The following is a 12,223-nucleotide window of genomic DNA, read 5'->3' as shown; positions in this document are numbered from 1 at the left end:
GCTCACTCCCCGTCACCCCCAGTAAATTACCCGAGCTCACTCCCCGTCACCCCCAGTAAATTACCCGAGCTCACTCCCCGTCACCCCCAGTAAATTACCCGAGCTCACTCCCCGTCACCCCCAGTAAATTACCCGAGCTCACTCCCCGTCACCCCCAGTAAATTACCCGAGCTCACTCCCCGTCACCCCCAGTAAATTACCCGAGCTCACTCCCCGTCACCCCCAGTAAATTACCCGAGCTCACTCCCCGTCACCCCCAGTAAATTACCCGAGCTCACTCCCCGTCACCCCCAGTAAATTACCCGAGCTCACTCCCCGTCACCCCCAGTAAATTACCCGAGCTCACTCCCCGTCACCCCCAGTAAATTACCCGAGCTCACTCCCCGTCACCCCCAGTAAATTACCCGAGCTCACTCCCCGTCACCCCCAGTAAATTACCCGAGCTCACTCCCCGTCACCCCCAGTAAATTACCCGAGCTCACTCCCCGTCACCCCCAGTAAATTACCCGAGCTCACTCCCCGTCACCCCCAGTAAATTACCCGAGCTCACTCCCCGTCACCCCCAGTAAATTACCCGAGCTCACTCCCCGTCACCCCCAGTAAATTACCCGAGCTCACTCCCCGTCACCCCCAGTAAATTACCCGAGCTCACTCCCCGTCACCCCCAGTAAATTACCCGAGCTCACTCCCCGTCACCCCCAGTAAATTACCCGAGCTCACTCCCCGTCACCCCCAGTAAATTACCCGAGCTCACTCCCCGTCACCCCCAGTAAATTACCCGAGCTCACTCCCCGTCACCCCCAGTAAATTACCCGAGCTCACTCCCCGTCACCCCCAGTAAATTACCCGAGCTCACTCCCCGTCACCCCCAGTAAATTACCCGAGCTCACTCCCCGTCACCCCCAGTAAATTACCCGAGCTCACTCCCCGTCACCCCCAGTAAATTACCCGAGCTCACTCCCCGTCACCCCCAGTAAATTACCCGAGCTCACTCCCCGTCACCCCCAGTAAATTACCCGAGCTCACTCCCCGTCACCCCCAGTAAATTACCCGAGCTCACTCCCCGTCACCCCCAGTAAATTACCCGAGCTCACTCCCCGTCACCCCCAGTAAATTACCCGAGCTCACTCCCCGTCACCCCCAGTAAATTACCCGAGCTCACTCCCCGTCACCCCCAGTAAATTACCCGAGCTCACTCCCCGTCACCCCCAGTAAATTACCCGAGCTCACTCCCCGTCACCCCCAGTAAATTACCCGAGCTCACTCCCCGTCACCCCCAGTAAATTACCCGAGCTCACTCCCCGTCACCCCCAGTAAATTACCCGAGCTCACTCCCCGTCACCCCCAGTAAATTACCCGAGCTCACTCCCCGTCACCCCCAGTAAATTACCCGAGCTCACTCCCCGTCACCCCCAGTAAATTACCCGAGCTCACTCCCCGTCACCCCCAGTAAATTACCCGAGCTCACTCCCCGTCACCCCCAGTAAATTACCCGAGCTCACTCCCCGTCACCCCCAGTAAATTACCCGAGCTCACTCCCCGTCACCCCCAGTAAATTACCCGAGCTCACTCCCCGTCACCCCCAGTAAATTACCCGAGCTCACTCCCCGTCACCCCCAGTAAATTACCCGAGCTCACTCCCCGTCACCCCCAGTAAATTACCCGAGCTCACTCCCCGTCACCCCCAGTAAATTACCCGAGCTCACTCCCCGTCACCCCCAGTAAATTACCCGAGCTCACTCCCCGTCACCCCCAGTAAATTACCCGAGCTCACTCCCCGTCACCCCCAGTAAATTACCCGAGCTCACTCCCCGTCACCCCCAGTAAATTACCCGAGCTCACTCCCCGTCACCCCCAGTAAATTACCCGAGCTCACTCCCCGTCACCCCCAGTAAATTACCCGAGCTCACTCCCCGTCACCCCCAGTAAATTACCCGAGCTCACTCCCCGTCACCCCCAGTAAATTACCCGAGCTCACTCCCCGTCACCCCCAGTAAATTACCCGAGCTCACTCCCCGTCACCCCCAGTAAATTACCCGAGCTCACTCCCCGTCACCCCCAGTAAATTACCCGAGCTCACTCCCCGTCACCCCCAGTAAATTACCCGAGCTCACTCCCCGTCACCCCCAGTAAATTACCCGAGCTCACTCCCCGTCACCCCCAGTAAATTACCCGAGCTCACTCCCCGTCACCCCCAGTAAATTACCCGAGCTCACTCCCCGTCACCCCCAGTAAATTACCCGAGCTCACTCCCCGTCACCCCCAGTAAATTACCCGAGCTCACTCCCCGTCACCCCCAGTAAATTACCCGAGCTCACTCCCCGTCACCCCCAGTAAATTACCCGAGCTCACTCCCCGTCACCCCCAGTAAATTACCCGAGCTCACTCCCCGTCACCCCCAGTAAATTACCCGAGCTCACTCCCCGTCACCCCCAGTAAATTACCCGAGCTCACTCCCCGTCACCCCCAGTAAATTACCCGAGCTCACTCCCCGTCACCCCCAGTAAATTACCCGAGCTCACTCCCCGTCACCCCCAGTAAATTACCCGAGCTCACTCCCCGTCACCCCCAGTAAATTACCCGAGCTCACTCCCCGTCACCCCCAGTAAATTACCCGAGCTCACTCCCCGTCACCCCCAGTAAATTACCCGAGCTCACTCCCCGTCACCCCCAGTAAATTACCCGAGCTCACTCCCCGTCACCCCCAGTAAATTACCCGAGCTCACTCCCCGTCACCCCCAGTAAATTACCCGAGCTCACTCCCCGTCACCCCCAGTAAATTACCCGAGCTCACTCCCCGTCACCCCCAGTAAATTACCCGAGCTCACTCCCCGTCACCCCCAGTAAATTACCCGAGCTCACTCCCCGTCACCCCCAGTAAATTACCCGAGCTCACTCCCCGTCACCCCCAGTAAATTACCCGAGCTCACTCCCCGTCACCCCCAGTAAATTACCCGAGCTCACTCCCCGTCACCCCCAGTAAATTACCCGAGCTCACTCCCCGTCACCCCCAGTAAATTACCCGAGCTCACTCCCCGTCACCCCCAGTAAATTACCCGAGCTCACTCCCCGTCACCCCCAGTAAATTACCCGAGCTCACTCCCCGTCACCCCCAGTAAATTACCCGAGCTCACTCCCCGTCACCCCCAGTAAATTACCCGAGCTCACTCCCCGTCACCCCCAGTAAATTACCCGAGCTCACTCCCCGTCACCCCCAGTAAATTACCCGAGCTCACTCCCCGTCACCCCCAGTAAATTACCCGAGCTCACTCCCCGTCACCCCCAGTAAATTACCCGAGCTCACTCCCCGTCACCCCCAGTAAATTACCCGAGCTCACTCCCCGTCACCCCCAGTAAATTACCCGAGCTCACTCCCCGTCACCCCCAGTAAATTACCCGAGCTCACTCCCCGTCACCCCCAGTAAATTACCCGAGCTCACTCCCCGTCACCCCCAGTAAATTACCCGAGCTCACTCCCCGTCACCCCCAGTAAATTACCCGAGCTCACTCCCCGTCACCCCCAGTAAATTACCCGAGCTCACTCCCCGTCACCCCCAGTAAATTACCCGAGCTCACTCCCCGTCACCCCCAGTAAATTACCCGAGCTCACTCCCCGTCACCCCCAGTAAATTACCCGAGCTCACTCCCCGTCACCCCCAGTAAATTACCCGAGCTCACTCCCCGTCACCCCCAGTAAATTACCCGAGCTCACTCCCCGTCACCCCCAGTAAATTACCCGAGCTCACTCCCCGTCACCCCCAGTAAATTACCCGAGCTCACTCCCCGTCACCCCCAGTAAATTACCCGAGCTCACTCCCCGTCACCCCCAGTAAATTACCCGAGCTCACTCCCCGTCACCCCCAGTAAATTACCCGAGCTCACTCCCCGTCACCCCCAGTAAATTACCCGAGCTCACTCCCCGTCACCCCCAGTAAATTACCCGAGCTCACTCCCCGTCACCCCCAGTAAATTACCCGAGCTCACTCCCCGTCACCCCCAGTAAATTACCCGAGCTCACTCCCCGTCACCCCCAGTAAATTACCCGAGCTCACTCCCCGTCACCCCCAGTAAATTACCCGAGCTCACTCCCCGTCACCCCCAGTAAATTACCCGAGCTCACTCCCCGTCACCCCCAGTAAATTACCCGAGCTCACTCCCCGTCACCCCCAGTAAATTACCCGAGCTCACTCCCCGTCACCCCCAGTAAATTACCCGAGCTCACTCCCCGTCACCCCCAGTAAATTACCCGAGCTCACTCCCCGTCACCCCCAGTAAATTACCCGAGCTCACTCCCCGTCACCCCCAGTAAATTACCCGAGCTCACTCCCCGTCACCCCCAGTAAATTACCCGAGCTCACTCCCCGTCACCCCCAGTAAATTACCCGAGCTCACTCCCCGTCACCCCCAGTAAATTACCCGAGCTCACTCCCCGTCACCCCCAGTAAATTACCCGAGCTCACTCCCCGTCACCCCCAGTAAATTACCCGAGCTCACTCCCCGTCACCCCCAGTAAATTACCCGAGCTCACTCCCCGTCACCCCCAGTAAATTACCCGAGCTCACTCCCCGTCACCCCCAGTAAATTACCCGAGCTCACTCCCCGTCACCCCCAGTAAATTACCCGAGCTCACTCCCCGTCACCCCCAGTAAATTACCCGAGCTCACTCCCCGTCACCCCCAGTAAATTACCCGAGCTCACTCCCCGTCACCCCCAGTAAATTACCCGAGCTCACTCCCCGTCACCCCCAGTAAATTACCCGAGCTCACTCCCCGTCACCCCCAGTAAATTACCCGAGCTCACTCCCCGTCACCCCCAGTAAATTACCCGAGCTCACTCCCCGTCACCCCCAGTAAATTACCCGAGCTCACTCCCCGTCACCCCCAGTAAATTACCCGAGCTCACTCCCCGTCACCCCCAGTAAATTACCCGAGCTCACTCCCCGTCACCCCCAGTAAATTACCCGAGCTCACTCCCCGTCACCCCCAGTAAATTACCCGAGCTCACTCCCCGTCACCCCCAGTAAATTACCCGAGCTCACTCCCCGTCACCCCCAGTAAATTACCCGAGCTCACTCCCCGTCACCCCCAGTAAATTACCCGAGCTCACTCCCCGTCACCCCCAGTAAATTACCCGAGCTCACTCCCCGTCACCCCCAGTAAATTACCCGAGCTCACTCCCCGTCACCCCCAGTAAATTACCCGAGCTCACTCCCCGTCACCCCCAGTAAATTACCCGAGCTCACTCCCCGTCACCCCCAGTAAATTACCCGAGCTCACTCCCCGTCACCCCCAGTAAATTACCCGAGCTCACTCCCCGTCACCCCCAGTAAATTACCCGAGCTCACTCCCCGTCACCCCCAGTAAATTACCCGAGCTCACTCCCCGTCACCCCCAGTAAATTACCCGAGCTCACTCCCCGTCACCCCCAGTAAATTACCCGAGCTCACTCCCCGTCACCCCCAGTAAATTACCCGAGCTCACTCCCCGTCACCCCCAGTAAATTACCCGAGCTCACTCCCCGTCACCCCCAGTAAATTACCCGAGCTCACTCCCCGTCACCCCCAGTAAATTACCCGAGCTCACTCCCCGTCACCCCCAGTAAATTACCCGAGCTCACTCCCCGTCACCCCCAGTAAATTACCCGAGCTCACTCCCCGTCACCCCCAGTAAATTACCCGAGCTCACTCCCCGTCACCCCCAGTAAATTACCCGAGCTCACTCCCCGTCACCCCCAGTAAATTACCCGAGCTCACTCCCCGTCACCCCCAGTAAATTACCCGAGCTCACTCCCCGTCACCCCCAGTAAATTACCCGAGCTCACTCCCCGTCACCCCCAGTAAATTACCCGAGCTCACTCCCCGTCACCCCCAGTAAATTACCCGAGCTCACTCCCCGTCACCCCCAGTAAATTACCCGAGCTCACTCCCCGTCACCCCCAGTAAATTACCCGAGCTCACTCCCCGTCACCCCCAGTAAATTACCCGAGCTCACTCCCCGTCACCCCCAGTAAATTACCCGAGCTCACTCCCCGTCACCCCCAGTAAATTACCCGAGCTCACTCCCCGTCACCCCCAGTAAATTACCCGAGCTCACTCCCCGTCACCCCCAGTAAATTACCCGAGCTCACTCCCCGTCACCCCCAGTAAATTACCCGAGCTCACTCCCCGTCACCCCCAGTAAATTACCCGAGCTCACTCCCCGTCACCCCCAGTAAATTACCCGAGCTCACTCCCCGTCACCCCCAGTAAATTACCCGAGCTCACTCCCCGTCACCCCCAGTAAATTACCCGAGCTCACTCCCCGTCACCCCCAGTAAATTACCCGAGCTCACTCCCCGTCACCCCCAGTAAATTACCCGAGCTCACTCCCCGTCACCCCCAGTAAATTACCCGAGCTCACTCCCCGTCACCCCCAGTAAATTACCCGAGCTCACTCCCCGTCACCCCCAGTAAATTACCCGAGCTCACTCCCCGTCACCCCCAGTAAATTACCCGAGCTCACTCCCCGTCACCCCCAGTAAATTACCCGAGCTCACTCCCCGTCACCCCCAGTAAATTACCCGAGCTCACTCCCCGTCACCCCCAGTAAATTACCCGAGCTCACTCCCCGTCACCCCCAGTAAATTACCCGAGCTCACTCCCCGTCACCCCCAGTAAATTACCCGAGCTCACTCCCCGTCACCCCCAGTAAATTACCCGAGCTCACTCCCCGTCACCCCCAGTAAATTACCCGAGCTCACTCCCCGTCACCCCCAGTAAATTACCCGAGCTCACTCCCCGTCACCCCCAGTAAATTACCCGAGCTCACTCCCCGTCACCCCCAGTAAATTACCCGAGCTCACTCCCCGTCACCCCCAGTAAATTACCCGAGCTCACTCCCCGTCACCCCCAGTAAATTACCCGAGCTCACTCCCCGTCACCCCCAGTAAATTACCCGAGCTCACTCCCCGTCACCCCCAGTAAATTACCCGAGCTCACTCCCCGTCACCCCCAGTAAATTACCCGAGCTCACTCCCCGTCACCCCCAGTAAATTACCCGAGCTCACTCCCCGTCACCCCCAGTAAATTACCCGAGCTCACTCCCCGTCACCCCCAGTAAATTACCCGAGCTCACTCCCCGTCACCCCCAGTAAATTACCCGAGCTCACTCCCCGTCACCCCCAGTAAATTACCCGAGCTCACTCCCCGTCACCCCCAGTAAATTACCCGAGCTCACTCCCCGTCACCCCCAGTAAATTACCCGAGCTCACTCCCCGTCACCCCCAGTAAATTACCCGAGCTCACTCCCCGTCACCCCCAGTAAATTACCCGAGCTCACTCCCCGTCACCCCCAGTAAATTACCCGAGCTCACTCCCCGTCACCCCCAGTAAATTACCCGAGCTCACTCCCCGTCACCCCCAGTAAATTACCCGAGCTCACTCCCCGTCACCCCCAGTAAATTACCCGAGCTCACTCCCCGTCACCCCCAGTAAATTACCCGAGCTCACTCCCCGTCACCCCCAGTAAATTACCCGAGCTCACTCCCCGTCACCCCCAGTAAATTACCCGAGCTCACTCCCCGTCACCCCCAGTAAATTACCCGAGCTCACTCCCCGTCACCCCCAGTAAATTACCCGAGCTCACTCCCCGTCACCCCCAGTAAATTACCCGAGCTCACTCCCCGTCACCCCCAGTAAATTACCCGAGCTCACTCCCCGTCACCCCCAGTAAATTACCCGAGCTCACTCCCCGTCACCCCCAGTAAATTACCCGAGCTCACTCCCCGTCACCCCCAGTAAATTACCCGAGCTCACTCCCCGTCACCCCCAGTAAATTACCCGAGCTCACTCCCCGTCACCCCCAGTAAATTACCCGAGCTCACTCCCCGTCACCCCCAGTAAATTACCCGAGCTCACTCCCCGTCACCCCCAGTAAATTACCCGAGCTCACTCCCCGTCACCCCCAGTAAATTACCCGAGCTCACTCCCCGTCACCCCCAGTAAATTACCCGAGCTCACTCCCCGTCACCCCCAGTAAATTACCCGAGCTCACTCCCCGTCACCCCCAGTAAATTACCCGAGCTCACTCCCCGTCACCCCCAGTAAATTACCCGAGCTCACTCCCCGTCACCCCCAGTAAATTACCCGAGCTCACTCCCCGTCACCCCCAGTAAATTACCCGAGCTCACTCCCCGTCACCCCCAGTAAATTACCCGAGCTCACTCCCCGTCACCCCCAGTAAATTACCCGAGCTCACTCCCCGTCACCCCCAGTAAATTACCCGAGCTCACTCCCCGTCACCCCCAGTAAATTACCCGAGCTCACTCCCCGTCACCCCCAGTAAATTACCCGAGCTCACTCCCCGTCACCCCCAGTAAATTACCCGAGCTCACTCCCCGTCACCCCCAGTAAATTACCCGAGCTCACTCCCCGTCACCCCCAGTAAATTACCCGAGCTCACTCCCCGTCACCCCCAGTAAATTACCCGAGCTCACTCCCCGTCACCCCCAGTAAATTACCCGAGCTCACTCCCCGTCACCCCCAGTAAATTACCCGAGCTCACTCCCCGTCACCCCCAGTAAATTACCCGAGCTCACTCCCCGTCACCCCCAGTAAATTACCCGAGCTCACTCCCCGTCACCCCCAGTAAATTACCCGAGCTCACTCCCCGTCACCCCCAGTAAATTACCCGAGCTCACTCCCCGTCACCCCCAGTAAATTACCCGAGCTCACTCCCCGTCACCCCCAGTAAATTACCCGAGCTCACTCCCCGTCACCCCCAGTAAATTACCCGAGCTCACTCCCCGTCACCCCCAGTAAATTACCCGAGCTCACTCCCCGTCACCCCCAGTAAATTACCCGAGCTCACTCCCCGTCACCCCCAGTAAATTACCCGAGCTCACTCCCCGTCACCCCCAGTAAATTACCCGAGCTCACTCCCCGTCACCCCCAGTAAATTACCCGAGCTCACTCCCCGTCACCCCCAGTAAATTACCCGAGCTCACTCCCCGTCACCCCCAGTAAATTACCCGAGCTCACTCCCCGTCACCCCCAGTAAATTACCCGAGCTCACTCCCCGTCACCCCCAGTAAATTACCCGAGCTCACTCCCCGTCACCCCCAGTAAATTACCCGAGCTCACTCCCCGTCACCCCCAGTAAATTACCCGAGCTCACTCCCCGTCACCCCCAGTAAATTACCCGAGCTCACTCCCCGTCACCCCCAGTAAATTACCCGAGCTCACTCCCCGTCACCCCCAGTAAATTACCCGAGCTCACTCCCCGTCACCCCCAGTAAATTACCCGAGCTCACTCCCCGTCACCCCCAGTAAATTACCCGAGCTCACTCCCCGTCACCCCCAGTAAATTACCCGAGCTCACTCCCCGTCACCCCCAGTAAATTACCCGAGCTCACTCCCCGTCACCCCCAGTAAATTACCCGAGCTCACTCCCCGTCACCCCCAGTAAATTACCCGAGCTCACTCCCCGTCACCCCCAGTAAATTACCCGAGCTCACTCCCCGTCACCCCCAGTAAATTACCCGAGCTCACTCCCCGTCACCCCCAGTAAATTACCCGAGCTCACTCCCCGTCACCCCCAGTAAATTACCCGAGCTCACTCCCCGTCACCCCCAGTAAATTACCCGAGCTCACTCCCCGTCACCCCCAGTAAATTACCCGAGCTCACTCCCCGTCACCCCCAGTAAATTACCCGAGCTCACTCCCCGTCACCCCCAGTAAATTACCCGAGCTCACTCCCCGTCACCCCCAGTAAATTACCCGAGCTCACTCCCCGTCACCCCCAGTAAATTACCCGAGCTCACTCCCCGTCACCCCCAGTAAATTACCCGAGCTCACTCCCCGTCACCCCCAGTAAATTACCCGAGCTCACTCCCCGTCACCCCCAGTAAATTACCCGAGCTCACTCCCCGTCACCCCCAGTAAATTACCCGAGCTCACTCCCCGTCACCCCCAGTAAATTACCCGAGCTCACTCCCCGTCACCCCCAGTAAATTACCCGAGCTCACTCCCCGTCACCCCCAGTAAATTACCCGAGCTCACTCCCCGTCACCCCCAGTAAATTACCCGAGCTCACTCCCCGTCACCCCCAGTAAATTACCCGAGCTCACTCCCCGTCACCCCCAGTAAATTACCCGAGCTCACTCCCCGTCACCCCCAGTAAATTACCCGAGCTCACTCCCCGTCACCCCCAGTAAATTACCCGAGCTCACTCCCCGTCACCCCCAGTAAATTACCCGAGCTCACTCCCCGTCACCCCCAGTAAATTACCCGAGCTCACTCCCCGTCACCCCCAGTAAATTACCCGAGCTCACTCCCCGTCACCCCCAGTAAATTACCCGAGCTCACTCCCCGTCACCCCCAGTAAATTACCCGAGCTCACTCCCCGTCACCCCCAGTAAATTACCCGAGCTCACTCCCCGTCACCCCCAGTAAATTACCCGAGCTCACTCCCCGTCACCCCCAGTAAATTACCCGAGCTCACTCCCCGTCACCCCCAGTAAATTACCCGAGCTCACTCCCCGTCACCCCCAGTAAATTACCCGAGCTCACTCCCCGTCACCCCCAGTAAATTACCCGAGCTCACTCCCCGTCACCCCCAGTAAATTACCCGAGCTCACTCCCCGTCACCCCCAGTAAATTACCCGAGCTCACTCCCCGTCACCCCCAGTAAATTACCCGAGCTCACTCCCCGTCACCCCCAGTAAATTACCCGAGCTCACTCCCCGTCACCCCCAGTAAATTACCCGAGCTCACTCCCCGTCACCCCCAGTAAATTACCCGAGCTCACTCCCCGTCACCCCCAGTAAATTACCCGAGCTCACTCCCCGTCACCCCCAGTAAATTACCCGAGCTCACTCCCCGTCACCCCCAGTAAATTACCCGAGCTCACTCCCCGTCACCCCCAGTAAATTACCCGAGCTCACTCCCAGTCACCCCCAGTAAATTACCCGAGCTCACTCCCCGTCACCCCCAGTAAATTACCCGAGCTCACTCCCCGTCACCCCCAGTAAATTACCCGAGCTCACTCCCCGTCACCCCCAGTAAATTACCCGAGCTCACTCCCCGTCACCCCCAGTAAATTACCCGAGCTCACTCCCCGTCACCCCCAGTAAATTACCCGAGCTCACTCCCCGTCACCCCCAGTAAATTACCCGAGCTCACTCCCCGTCACCCCCAGTAAATTACCCGAGCTCACTCCCCGTCACCCCCAGTAAATTACCCGAGCTCACTCCCCGTCACCCCCAGTAAATTACCCGAGCTCACTCCCCGTCACCCCCAGTAAATTACCCGAGCTCACTCCCCGTCACCCCCAGTAAATTACCCGAGCTCACTCCCCGTCACCCCCAGTAAATTACCCGAGCTCACTCCCCGTCACCCCCAGTAAATTACCCGAGCTCACTCCCCGTCACCCCCAGTAAATTACCCGAGCTCACTCCCCGTCACCCCCAGTAAATTACCCGAGCTCACTCCCCGTCACCCCCAGTAAATTACCCGAGCTCACTCCCCGTCACCCCCAGTAAATTACCCGAGCTCACTCCCCGTCACCCCCAGTAAATTACCCGAGCTCACTCCCCGTCACCCCCAGTAAATTACCCGAGCTCACTCCCCGTCACCCCCAGTAAATTACCCGAGCTCACTCCCCGTCACCCCCAGTAAATTACCCGAGCTCACTCCCCGTCACCCCCAGTAAATTACCCGAGCTCACTCCCCGTCACCCCCAGTAAATTACCCGAGCTCACTCCCCGTCACCCCCAGTAAATTACCCGAGCTCACTCCCCGTCACCCCCAGTAAATTACCCGAGCTCACTCCCCGTCACCCCCAGTAAATTACCCGAGCTCACTCCCCGTCACCCCCAGTAAATTACCCGAGCTCACTCCCCGTCACCCCCAGTAAATTACCCGAGCTCACTCCCCGTCACCCCCAGTAAATTACCCGAGCTCACTCCCCGTCACCCCCAGTAAATTACCCGAGCTCACTCCCCGTCACCCCCAGTAAATTACCCGAGCTCACTCCCCGTCACCCCCAGTAAATTACCCGAGCTCACTCCCCGTCACCCCCAGTAAATTACCCGAGCTCACTCCCCGTCACCCCCAGTAAATTACCCGAGCTCACTCCCCGTCACCCCCAGTAAATTACCCGAGCTCACTCCCCGTCACCCCCAGTAAATTACCCGAGCTCACTCCCCGTCACCCCCAGTAAATTACCCGAGCTCACTCCCCGTCACC

This window comes from Somniosus microcephalus, chromosome 19 (genome assembly GCF_052327205.1).
Source record: "Somniosus microcephalus isolate GS21.2 chromosome 19, FLI_Smic_1.0, whole genome shotgun sequence".
NCBI classification, from domain to species: Eukaryota; Metazoa; Chordata; class Chondrichthyes; order Squaliformes; family Somniosidae; genus Somniosus; species Somniosus microcephalus.
The sequence above is the reverse complement of the archived record's forward strand: the minus strand, read 5'-3'. Positions refer to the sequence as shown.